This window comes from Cydia splendana, chromosome 24, assembly GCF_910591565.1.
Source record: "Cydia splendana chromosome 24, ilCydSple1.2, whole genome shotgun sequence".
NCBI lineage: Eukaryota > Metazoa > Arthropoda > Insecta > Lepidoptera > Tortricidae > Cydia > Cydia splendana.
The window spans coordinates 4,511,958-4,524,551 of NC_085983.1; positions in this window are offsets into that span (position 1 = coordinate 4,511,958).

The window sequence follows — 12,594 nt, forward strand, 5'->3', positions numbered from 1 at the left end:
TCCAGGAGTTTTTAATGTTTGTATTACTTTGTATGTATGCTCAACTCAAATAGTATTAACTTTGCTAGTTTTGCTACGTCAAATAATTATTTTCTACAAACAAAATGGTATTCTCTGGTATTCTCTATAGTTTTTTTAAGGCATAAAATACTAATGAAAGTGCCCTATTTTGTTTTGTTATTTATTATTCTTCCGCAATTAGATTATTATAGAAATGATCATATATATTATATGGGATCCTATTTGAAAGCAATCCTACAATTATGATCATACTGGACCACAGAATAAATAATAGTACTAGGTACAGAAGACTCACTCTCTAACAAAACGCGTCTGTTACGATCAGGAATTCAGGAAAGATATGGCCGCTAGGTGGCGACAGCGCCACGCGCGGCTTATGGCTAGCCACCAAAATTGGTGTGGAACGGATGTACCTACTTTTAGCTACCTGTTGCAAAGCGACGAAATCGCGGAGTGAGCCACGCCTGACTGGACGCCGTCCTGTTGGTCATCATATCGTTGGGCGGATAGAGTGGAGGCAGATCTCCGTGACCTCTACTGTGTTCTTGTGTGGTGTCGGCATTTACGCAAGCATCAAAGGCGTCGGTCCACTGTTACTTTCTACACTGTACACCTACATGCATGCGTCTTTTGTCGTGTTCTTGCTTGCGAGCAATCAATTCTTGAAACTTTTTTTTTCTTGAAGTATTTTATTTTATATCCTCCAAGGGCTGAATAGGTCAAATATTGCGTCGATGCCATCGTAATTATTAAAAAAAAAAAAGAAATACTAGTGCTATTTTGGCCCGCTTTTCGAGAACTGATTTTAAAATTATGTTTTTACTATTGATAACCCAGTAACTATATAGTTTGTGTTTGTTAAATATATAAATTTGTAATTTTATAATAGTAATTATTGTTTTTAGTTTGAACAAAGCATCATTTATTTGACTCTCGTGTGATCTTAGCATCAATGAACTCGTCAACTTTTTAAAAGCTCTATTTTAAGGTCTATTCTCATTATAGAGTAAAGAATTTATAATTATGTAGGTATGTTAGTAAATAAGAAAATACGTATAAGTATTCGCGTTAGAATATTTGTAATGATTGTTGTTTGTGGAATATAATTCCTTTCCATTTGGTCTTTGCAGCATCATAAATATCATAATATAATTATATCGTGTCCTTAAAATCAACGCCTTTATCCTGATTAACAGGTATATAAAAGTGCCGATATCTCAAAAACTATGAGATTTCCATTAAGGGTAAATTTGCTAATCTCAACACCTGGAAACCTCTTTGTCTATTTCTTTCGCTCATTAAAAAAAATAGAGAAATGAAAGAGATGGAATAAATTACTGATTAGGCGCTCCACAGATTTCTGTGGAGCGCCTAATCAGTAATTTAGTTAGAGTTGTTTTTTTTTCTTCAGTAATTCAAAGCCGGAAGCCATTAATTAAAAAAAACAACGGGCTGCACTCCGGGAGTGCCGGCAGAAGTGAAAACTCAATGACATTGTAACAGTTTTTCGATCAGGTCACGTGTCCGTCTTACGAATTTTCAATCTGTCGAATCTGTCGGTCACGTGACCTGTCGCGAGTTTATCATTTTTTCCCCATCACAAAAAGTGCACAGCGCCGCTAAAGAAGTTCTCACTTCAACAAAATCAGGTCGTGCGCGTTCCGTAAAGGGTCCTTGAGTTGCTAACGTTCCTTTGAGTATCGATAAAAAAAGCGCCAAACGCCATAAAGATCCTTTTTATACGGAGCGACACATATTTATGAACTATACCTAGACAGCCAATATGTATGACTAATGTCTGTATCTGGATCTCTTATTAATTTATACATATAAGAATGACTAGAACCGAAATTAAATATGTTTTAGTATAGGGAGAAAATTGTAATAAAGTATTTACATACATTTAACAGTCTTTGTTTCAGCATGCTTGTGATATTCCACTGGTCCAATTTTTGATCTGCGTCTCTCATTTTGCTTAATGAGAGGGTGAGACGCTATGCACATTTGATCAAAAATTTGACAGGTGGAATACCACCCTTACACCTGTTTTTTAGGGTTCCGTACCCAAAAGGTAAAACGGGACCCTATTACTAAGACTTCGCTGTCCGTCCGTCAGGGTTCCGTACCCAAAAGGTAAAACGGGACCCTATTACTAAGACTTCGCTGTCCGTCCGTCCGTCCGTCCGTCTGTCCGTCTGTCTGTCACCAGGCTGTATCTCACGAACCGTGATAGCTAGACAGTTGAAATTTTCACAGATGATGTATTTCTGTTGCCGCTATAACAACAAATACTAAAAACAGATTAAAATAAAGATTTAAATGGGGCTCCCATACAACAAACGACTCGCACTTGCCCGGTTTTTTATGATATAGGGAGGCAAACGTACAGAAGAATCACCAGATGGGTTGTAAGTGCGTTACGGGCATTTAAGATGGGAGTACGCTTTTTTTTAATGTACAACAGCAACACAAAAAAAACCGCATGTCATCAAATTTCGACTCGATAATTGACTGACTAAAGTATCACCATAACTACTGTAAATAATTTGGTAGAAAACTCATCAAGACCGGCATGCACATATTTTGCAATCCTTGAACTGTGTAAGAATTAGAAAAATATTATACATTCGCAAAGTTATCAAACGCTTCTATTTATGTAAACATATGTTCCAGTTTCTACTGACCGTGTTAGGTATGTTGTGTTTAGAAGCGGGGCCGTTTGCTTAGCAACCGAATCAAAATAAGGTCCATAGATGTACAGTTAGGAGTGTTAGTACCTACTGCTTCGTATAATCGGTTCAGTTTTCTAGGAAATGTGTAAACAATGTCTGTTATTTCGTTAACGAATAAACAAGAGATGTTTGTAACGTGTTTTCTTAGGAATGTTTTGTGTAAATGGCAACTATCAATAAAATGCTAAGGTCCCCGACGTGACCCCGACATTCGATTTGCTAAGGGGCTATTCATAAATTACGTCATTTCAAATTAGGGGGGGGGGGGGTCTGGACATCGGATGATGGTAGCATGACATAGGAGGAAACGGGGTCATTTGAAGCATGATTTTTGGATGATTTTAGTGTCAAAAATCGATGACGTAATTTGTGGACAGCTCCCCAGGTTTGATATCGCATGATATCTTATATATTAAATACTTACCTATTTTTTATTCACATACCTACCTAGAACTAGAAATAAGTACCTAAATCTGAAATATGTAAATTATCTCGTTAATCTAAACAATATCTCGTTATTATCTAAACAAATAAAAATTAACTGTCTGCAGAGGTCTGCAGCGCAGTAGGCATATGGATAAGATACGACCCGCCACCATTCTTCCCTGTTGACCATCCTGGCACATGGTTCGTGGTAGAGTAATAAAGCTGTAAAACTAGAGTAATTACTGGCTACCGAGTGTCAACAAAACGCTCGTTTGGGCCTAAAAATAACACCAAACTTGTTTGATCTGTTAAAAAAATCAATTCCAACGAACTATTTACTGTTATTTGAACTTTGACCTTTCATTCATCAGGCTATTCAAGCGACAAATGGCACAAATGGTTTAATTGATTAGATATATCGTACGACGCATCCAACGACCAACGTAAAAAGAGCTCTAGCATAATGTGCACAGTATCCGTTTCAGGGACCAAGGTTTTTTAGTTAATATGTAGGTATTATCAGTGGGGAGACACTCCTGGATTCGGTCGAACTCGGCTCCGTTCGGCTCAGCATTGCTCCGAGCAATTATTAGGGTTGGCACCACTTGACTTCCTTTTGCGGGCACGACCACTGGTAATCACTTGAATTTTGACAACCCTAAATAGCCGAAAGGGATATATTGGAAAGGGATAGCATGATTCGACCCTGAACCGCTGTCAAACTTCGGGTTTGTAGGAAGTGTCCTTTCTGTACGGTAGTACTATTATTTCTTCTGTGGTATTATTCTTACCATCGGATCGGTCCTTGAATTCGAACGTAATATTTAGCACAATGTAGAATGCTTTAGTAACAAAGTACATTACGACACAAGTGCGCGAAAAGTACGAAATTTGAAACACGACCGAAGGGAGTGTTTTAAATCGACACGAGTTGCGAATTACCTATTCGCACGTGTATCGTACTACGTTTTACAGTACATATAATGGCCCTTTACATTTTCGACGTAGTTACGTTATGTGCTTATTATAGCACCTGGTGTCGTAATAGAGTACCAGATGTACTGTAAACGTCTATTACGGTTGAGTCACGTCGTCACCGTATTAATTGAGTAAAATAAATATGTATAATTAATAAGAGAGCTGACGATACTTAATAGGAGTAATTCTTTCCATATTTAGTTGTCATGGCGTGGATCACAATTGACAATATGACTCACAATCACAACAGATCCTTGCTACACACTGAGGCTGAAGACTAAGGGTCTCCCTTCACTGAGAGAAAAAACTAACAAAAACACACTTAGAATTACAAAAATAAAACTTAATCCGGGGACAAGGAGAGTCAACTAATAGGAACAAATTGACTTTTGCAATTTCCATTTAGTAGGAAATACAACTTCTATATTTGTAATTTGAAGTATGCTAGAGTAATTTCAGAAATTTGGTTTTGTTATTCCGAGAGGTGCTTTAGCAATATCGGAGGTGATGACGTCATGGGTGAAAACTAACCGTTTTGTAATTCTAAGCGTGCTTTAGCAATATCGGAGACGATGACGTCATAGGTTTTACTAAACTGTACTGCGATTCCAAGCTAGCTGTTGTTATTCTAGAGATAATGACGTCACAGGCAAAAACTAAACTGTTTGCAATTCCTCCGCCCCTAGCAAACGGGCGCCGCGAGAGCATGTCGCGCGCGTGGTAGCTACCCGTCTCTATTTCTGTCTGTATGAATAAAAAAGCATTTGGTAGTATATCTCTGTACTAAAGAGGCACTATAAAAGCCTGTCGAGATATTCTACCCATTCCTTTCTTATTCATACAGTCAGAAAGAGACTAGTAGTTATTACGCGCGCAACATGCTCTCGCGCAGGGGCGTATTTACCCTAGGGCCATCCGGGCCATGGCCCGGGGCGCCAACCCCCAGGGGCGGCATATAGCCCATACAACCATTTCCAGTCGCCGTTACGACGCGGTGTTGACACATCTTGTGTCGACACCGTCTGTTTCGGTCACAATTCCAGTCGCAGAGTCGTCGCCGTGTCGACACAGTTACCAGAAATGGGGAAGGGTCGACACATGACACAAAGTGACATAAAGTGTGGTCGCCGTGTGCACACATTGTTTCGGGTTTGCGACTACTTTATGCCAAAATCATTCGTTCATTCGTTCATTTTGTTCCTGTCAAATGGAAACTGTCAGATGGAAAAATACTTTTAAAATAAAAATAAGTGACATTAATACGCCATCTCTAAAACGGATTACAAGACGTAATTATATATTGTTTGCATTTATATTACAATAGGACTTAAATTATTATGGGGAATTAAACTGCTCGAGTGATTTGATAAACTAAGTGTAATATAATCAACGCGCCACCACATTGTTTTAGTTTAGCCGGAAATGAAATTGTTTACTTCTCAGTGCCTGTGTTCATAACTATATTATTTGAAGCATTTTTAGTACTTCGATGCGTATACTATACTTAAATAACAGAAATAACGCTTTACATACTACGAAACTTGTTAATTATGATGTATAAATATGGTTTAAGGCTGAGAAATATTGCAGTCACAAAGTAGTTGCAATGTTTCGACCTTGTGTCGACTCTGTGTTGACACATGACACACGCTGTCAAAAGTAATAACAAAGTTACTGGTATGTTACTGGATTTGCAAAATGGCTCCTTGTGTTGATTTGTTTTCAGATATTCTCAAAGTGTAAAAATGCCGTGGTCAGAGATGGGCATTAATCGATTAACTGTTTATTCGACTAATTAATGGAATAAAAAAAGTTAATTCTCAAATTTTAATCGCGATTAGTTTAGTCGACCTAACTTAGATTGAAATTGAATTAATCTGAATATTAATCGAATAAATTATCGATTAAATCTCGATTGAAAGTTGACAGGGGGCCATTTTTGTACGTAAAAATAATAGAAATGTCTTGCATGCAGATGGTAGCAAAACACTTTGTCATAAAAGTCGAGATGGGTGTCGATATATAGGTTTTAGGGAGTGCCGATATAATGACCATTTTGGAATCCGAAATGGCGGCCATGCACTGTGTCATAAAAGTCGTCATGGATGTCGTTTTATACGTTTTAGGGGGCCCCAATTTTGAAAATGATGACCATTTTGGAATCCAAAATGGCGGCCATGCACTATGCCATAAAAGTCGTCATGGGTGTCGTTTTATAGGTTTTAGGGGGCGCAGATTTCGAAAATGCTGACCATTTTGGATTCCAAGATGGCGGCCATGCACTATGTCATAAAAGTCGTCATGGATGTCGTTTTATAGGTTTTAGGGGGCCCCGATTTAGAAAATGATGACCATTTTCAAATCCAAAATGGCGGCCATGCACTATGTCATAAAAGTCGTCATGGGTGTCGTTTTATTGGTTTTGGGGGGCGCAGATTTAGAAAATGATAACCATTTTGGATTCCAAAATGGCGGCCATGCACTATGTCATAAAAGTCGTCATGGGTGTCGTTTTATAGGTTTTAGGGGGCGCAGATTTCGAAAATGATGGCCATTTTGGATTCCAAGATGGTGGCCATGCACTATGTTATAAAAGTCGTCATGTATGTCGTTTTATAGGTTTTAGGGGGCCCCGCTTTCGAAAATGATGACCATTTTGGAATCCAAAATGGCGGCCATGCACTATGTCATAAAAGTCGTCATGGGTGTCGTTTTATAGGTTTTGGGGGGCGCAGATTTCGAAAATGATAACATTTTCAATTTCATAATGGCGGCAATGCACTATGTCATAAAAGTCGTCATGGATATCGTTTTATAGGTTTTAGGGGGCGCAGATTTCGAAAATGATGACTATTTTGGATTCCACTTTTATGACAAAATACGTAGCCGCCATCTTGGATTATAAAATGATCATCGTTTTCGAATTCTGCACTCCCTAAAACCTATAAATCGACATCCGTGACGACGCAAGTTATCTTTATTTTCAGATCTAACAAATTGCTACAGAATACAAAGGACAAAAAAGAAGCGAGGAGGTAATGAAACAAGCAAAAATACAGATGATTCCTCGACGCAATTGGGTGATTCTTAAATTGTGTCCAGATTTTTTTTTGTCATAAAAGTTTTTATTTTTCACATATTACTCTCACAAGTTCCGTGACATTTCGACCTTGTAATTTTTTAAGTAAATGTTTTTGTTTATCTATGAGGATCTCACTAGAATAGTATAATCAAGGTATGTTTATATTTGATGAATGAAATAGTAACGCAAAAAAAAAATATATTTGTGTCTTATATTCCTGCCGAAGACTTTTATTTTACCTTTTCCTTCTACACAAGTTTGGCCAAGTAATAAGAATTTAGGGCTCTCAATTTTATTTTGACTTCTACAACAGTAAAGCTACGAGGCCATGTTTGGTATCGTTTTCGTATAAATTCGCAGTACCAAATTTAGTTAAGGTATCACATTGACACCATTCCGAAGTAAAAACATATAAACTTATTAAAATACTTTCTTTTAAACTCCTCTTCACGCTTAAACTGCTGAACAGTTTTAATTTAAATTTGGTACACATATATTTTGAGTCCCGAGACAGGATATAATAAGTTATCTCAAAAATCATCCTTTAAAGGTGTGAAATGAGGTGTAGGGGGGAATTCAGAATTGACTTCTTGAAGTTAATACTGTTTAAGTTTAGGTTTGAAGTCATGTTTTTTCATCATTTTTAACTAAATCAAAGATGTAGACCATCCCAAATTTCATATAAATCGGTTCAGCGGTTATTGATTTCCCGTACAAATTTCCACGCCACTTTTCACACCTTCAAAAGATGATTTTGGTTATAAGATCTATCCTATGTCCTGTTCCGGGACGCAAACTATTTCTATACCAAATTTCAACGAAATCGGTTCAGCGGTTAAGCGTCAAGAAGAGTTTCAAAAAAACCGGCCAAGTGCGAGTCGGACTCGCGTATTAAGGGTTCCGTACATTAAGTCCGACTCGCGCTTAACTGCACATTTCTAATAGGTTTTCCTGTCATCTATAGGTAAAGAACTATTTTGTGTATTCAGACGGACATACATACAGACGCACGAGTGATCCTATAAGGGTTCCGTTTTTTCCTTTTGAGGTACGGAACCCTAAAAAGATTTATTTTTATTTTGTGGAATGGTGTCAATGTGATATCTTAAATGGATTCAGCACCCCAGATTTATACGAAAACGATACCAAACACGGCCTAGCACCTTCACTGATATAGATATATCAAGATAAAATTGAGAGCCCTAAATAAACTTTTAAGAGCGGATATCTCAAAAACTATTCAACAAATCGAAAATATTGATTGAATAAACTTGTAACAAATTAAATTAACTTTCATTTTGTATAAGTGGCCATGTCGCTGAGATGCATAGTTTCCGAGATATAATCGAAAAACGGGAAAATGGGACCTTCAAAGCCCGCTCTCTCCCCCCCGCTCAAGGGCTACGGCCGGGGACTTTTGATATGTTCACCTCCTAACTTGTCAAACCGAGTTACGGAGTCAAAAATTGTGTTCCGAGCATTTCCCTCTACAACTTTTGGAGCATTCGTTGCCTGACCTAAGTAGCTTATTGAATTTCTTTAAAAACTTTTCTGTAAAAGGTTGACGGGTGTTGGGTGTTTATATGGTTTCGGTCGATTATTATCATTAGCATTGCCCATGATGACTTACTAGAATTACGAGCACACGAGACACTAATAGTAGTTTGACAAACCTTGGTTTTCAAGAGGTATTTTATATTGACATTTGCTGTCACAAATTTGCTGTCAGATTTAGTCGCAAACCGCACGCAAAGTGCACACAAATGTGTCGACACCTTGTTACGGAAAAGTGTAGACACGGCGACGACACTTTGTTTCGAAACAATTCTAGACACATTGTGTGGACTCTGTTACGACACATCTGACATTTAGTTACCACTTTGTGATTCTGCGACTGGAATGGTTATATGGGAGGGGCGGCATCGGATTGCATTTTGTTTTTCTTCCTTGACTTCTGGGGCGCCGAAACGTATTGGCCCGGGGCGCCAAATTTCCAAATACGCCCCTGCTCTCGCGGCGCACCTGTGCTAGGGAGGTTGGAATTGCAAACAGTTTAGATTTACCTTTGATGTCATTATCACTAGAATAACAACAGCTAGCTCGAAGTTGCAGAACAATATATTCCTGTAGACCCCAACTACACAGTAGGTCGCGGGTTAATATGTCCATGGCCCACAATATATCCTAAATTTATTATTTAACTTAAGTATGTTTTAAACAAAGAAGACACGAGACACGCCCGCCCGACATCCGACACAATACTAACTCTAACCAAATGAACGTAGCAAGTAGCGGTGTTGGTATTACAAAACTCGTTTAGTGATTGGTACAACAATGAACATAAACACAACAAGTCTATCTACTAAATACCAGTAAACTTTGTAATGTCGCTATAGTAACAACTGAATTGTTATTTTAAATGGGGTAATGTTATTCCCGCGAACTCGTTTTTTAGATATTACAAAACTATGTAAGTGAGACATTTACTAAAATCATAACTTGAAATCACAGATGCTTTTTTCCAAAAATCACAAACTTTACTAGTAAAAATCGGAGAATTATAGTAGTAATAAAAATGGATTGTAACAAATACTGAACTTTGTTTAATGCTCCATTTACTAAAGTCTGTTTGCTGAAATTAGATTTAGTATTACTGAGCTGTTTGTAGAAATAAATAAATTTTACAGAAATAGTGAAACTTCCATGATTACTACTAAAACTTCCCCCAGTACAGAACTGTTTATTAATTCCTGGTGGTGATTTTTCTCTCAGTGTTGATATATCGACGCGCATTCGGCAAAAGCCGATAGGAAAAAGCTTTATGTCCACGCAATAAGAGCGAAAAAGTCGTCGTTCGGCTCGGCTCGCATCGGCCGGCGCCTGCCGGCGCGTCGACGGCTTTTTCGCTCTTATTGCGTGGACATAAAGCTTTTTCCTATCGGCTTTTGCCGAATGCGCGTCGATATATCAGGGGAGACTCTAAAGCGATAACAAGTCCATTCATAGATCAATTTATAAATACGAAACATTTCCGTTACTTGAACCTACTGACAATTGTATTGTATAAACCGTTGTAGGTAGAATATTGAAATTAGTTGTAGGTGGAGCTCCAGAGAAAGGATTTTCTTAATTTAAACCCTAGGGGGTGAAAATGAAATGGGGTTGAAAGTTTTCAACGACTACTACTCGGGCGGAGGCTGTTGAGTGTTGCATTGCATTGTGTGCTTCCGATATCATAATTCATAACTGATTTCTAATTATAAAATGAGTAGGTATGTAATTGCGACGCTCGCGGCGTGAGAAATCTTTTTAATAGGTACTGAATGACTCATATTCGAATGATAAATTGTAATAGCTAGGTATTTATTACTATGAGTATTACCTACATGATCTACTATAACTGCGTGACATCATTACCTAGGTAAACATAAATAAAGAAGTGCTCAAAGTCCTAATGGAATATACTTAATATATTAGTTTGCTGTAGGTACTATTCTAGATCTGGGCGTTACAGCTGTTCGTGGGTGCAGGGGGCCTAGCCGAAACGCATTTCGAAAAAAGATATCGCTAACGAATCGATAAAAAATTTATGGGAATGACAGGTACCGTAAATGAGTCTGTCGAAAAATATTAACGAATACAAAAATGTTAGCCAAGTTGCAATGTTGTAACGAAACGCAAAACATTCGTTATCGGAATTCGATATCTGGTCAGAGCTTAGAGAAGGGTCAGAGTGACAGGCCAGCATAAGGGGGCGTAACCGACCAAAAAAAAATCGAAAATTCCGAATGATGTTGTTTTGCGGTAAAATCGTTCTAGTTATTTTCTCTCGGACACCTATTTTTTTTTTTATTTGTTTTGTAGGCACTCCGTGACTCATACCGGTTTTTGCCGAAACGCCTTTAATCTCACCGCCCGGATGGGCTCCAGACAGAAACTCGGACAGACAAACAAATAACAGTCTTTGGGCCGATTATCATTTGTTATCAATTTTTTGTCGCATATCGTTAACATATTGTGGATAAAGCGCAATTTTACCGTTCGTCCTACAAGAGCCTCCGAGTTACGGGTTTCATCATCATCATCATTTAGCCTTCAGTCGCCCACTGCTGAGCATAGGTCTTCGTGTATACCACTTATCCCGGTCCTGAGCTAGTCTCATCCAAAAGTGCCCCGCGATTTTTCGAATGTCATCCACTCAACGACCTAACGGACGACACGAGAAGGTACGTCACCTACAATAGTATGTTACACAACGAAGGCCGCAAAAATATCTGACACGATCTAATTTGTAGAGCCATACGAGCGTGTCACATATTTTTGGGGCCTTCGAAGAGTAACATTATTGCTGACGGTATATGACGGTATAACTGGATGACGGTAGGACGGACGGGCTACCTATTAATAAATTTAAGAATTATGTAAAGCGTAAACTTATTTCTAAAGCTTATTATACCACACAAGACTACATGAATGATATTACAACGTGGGATTAATTGTTATTCGAAATGATTATTTATTTATTAGGTATATTTGATTATTGATGAGGAAATGGATATTCCGATGTAATACTCTCTACTTCTTTTGTTACTTATGCTTTTTTTTGACATTTAGATTTTATTCTAGAAATTCTAGACTAGTATTTTTTTATACAATCTTTTTAATGTTTGACGATCCTTTTGTGAAATTCTTAGTGTTAAATTTGATATGTATAATAATCCAATTTTATTATGGAATAATATTAACATCAATAAATTGCTCTGATAATTAGATTAAGATTAATTACGATTCATAAGAGCTTGTTGCTAGGCCTACATGAATAAAGTATATTTTTGATTGATTTTTGATTTTGATTTTGGGCGAGACGGTTCCATCAATTTTTTTCGACTAGTTGTCATCTCGTATTTATCCGCTAGAGTCACCTTCAAACAGATCGTCCCATTTTATATCGTATTGCTAATAGTGGATCGATCGAACAGTGAACAGATGTTTTAACATTTTCACACTTCATGGAAGGCCAAGTCCCTGAGTACGGAACTACACCAAGGTTACTTTTGCTAATATTGTTACGCGTGTTTCGATCAAGTGCTCTAAAAATAGTTCGCTTACCTACACATTCCGGCGATGTTTGGAAACACGTAAGACGTTTAACATTGTTCGATCCGATATCGGATGTCGAATACGAAGAAGTAAAATGTGCCTTTAAGTATTTATATATGTGACGTTCCACGGCAAAAGGTACCTTATGGCGGCTGGCGCTTACGTCGCATAGCGCCGCAATAATATTGGAGCGGCGTTAATAATAGCGTAAGCGCCAACCGCCATAAGGTACCTTTACCCGTGGGACGTCAGATA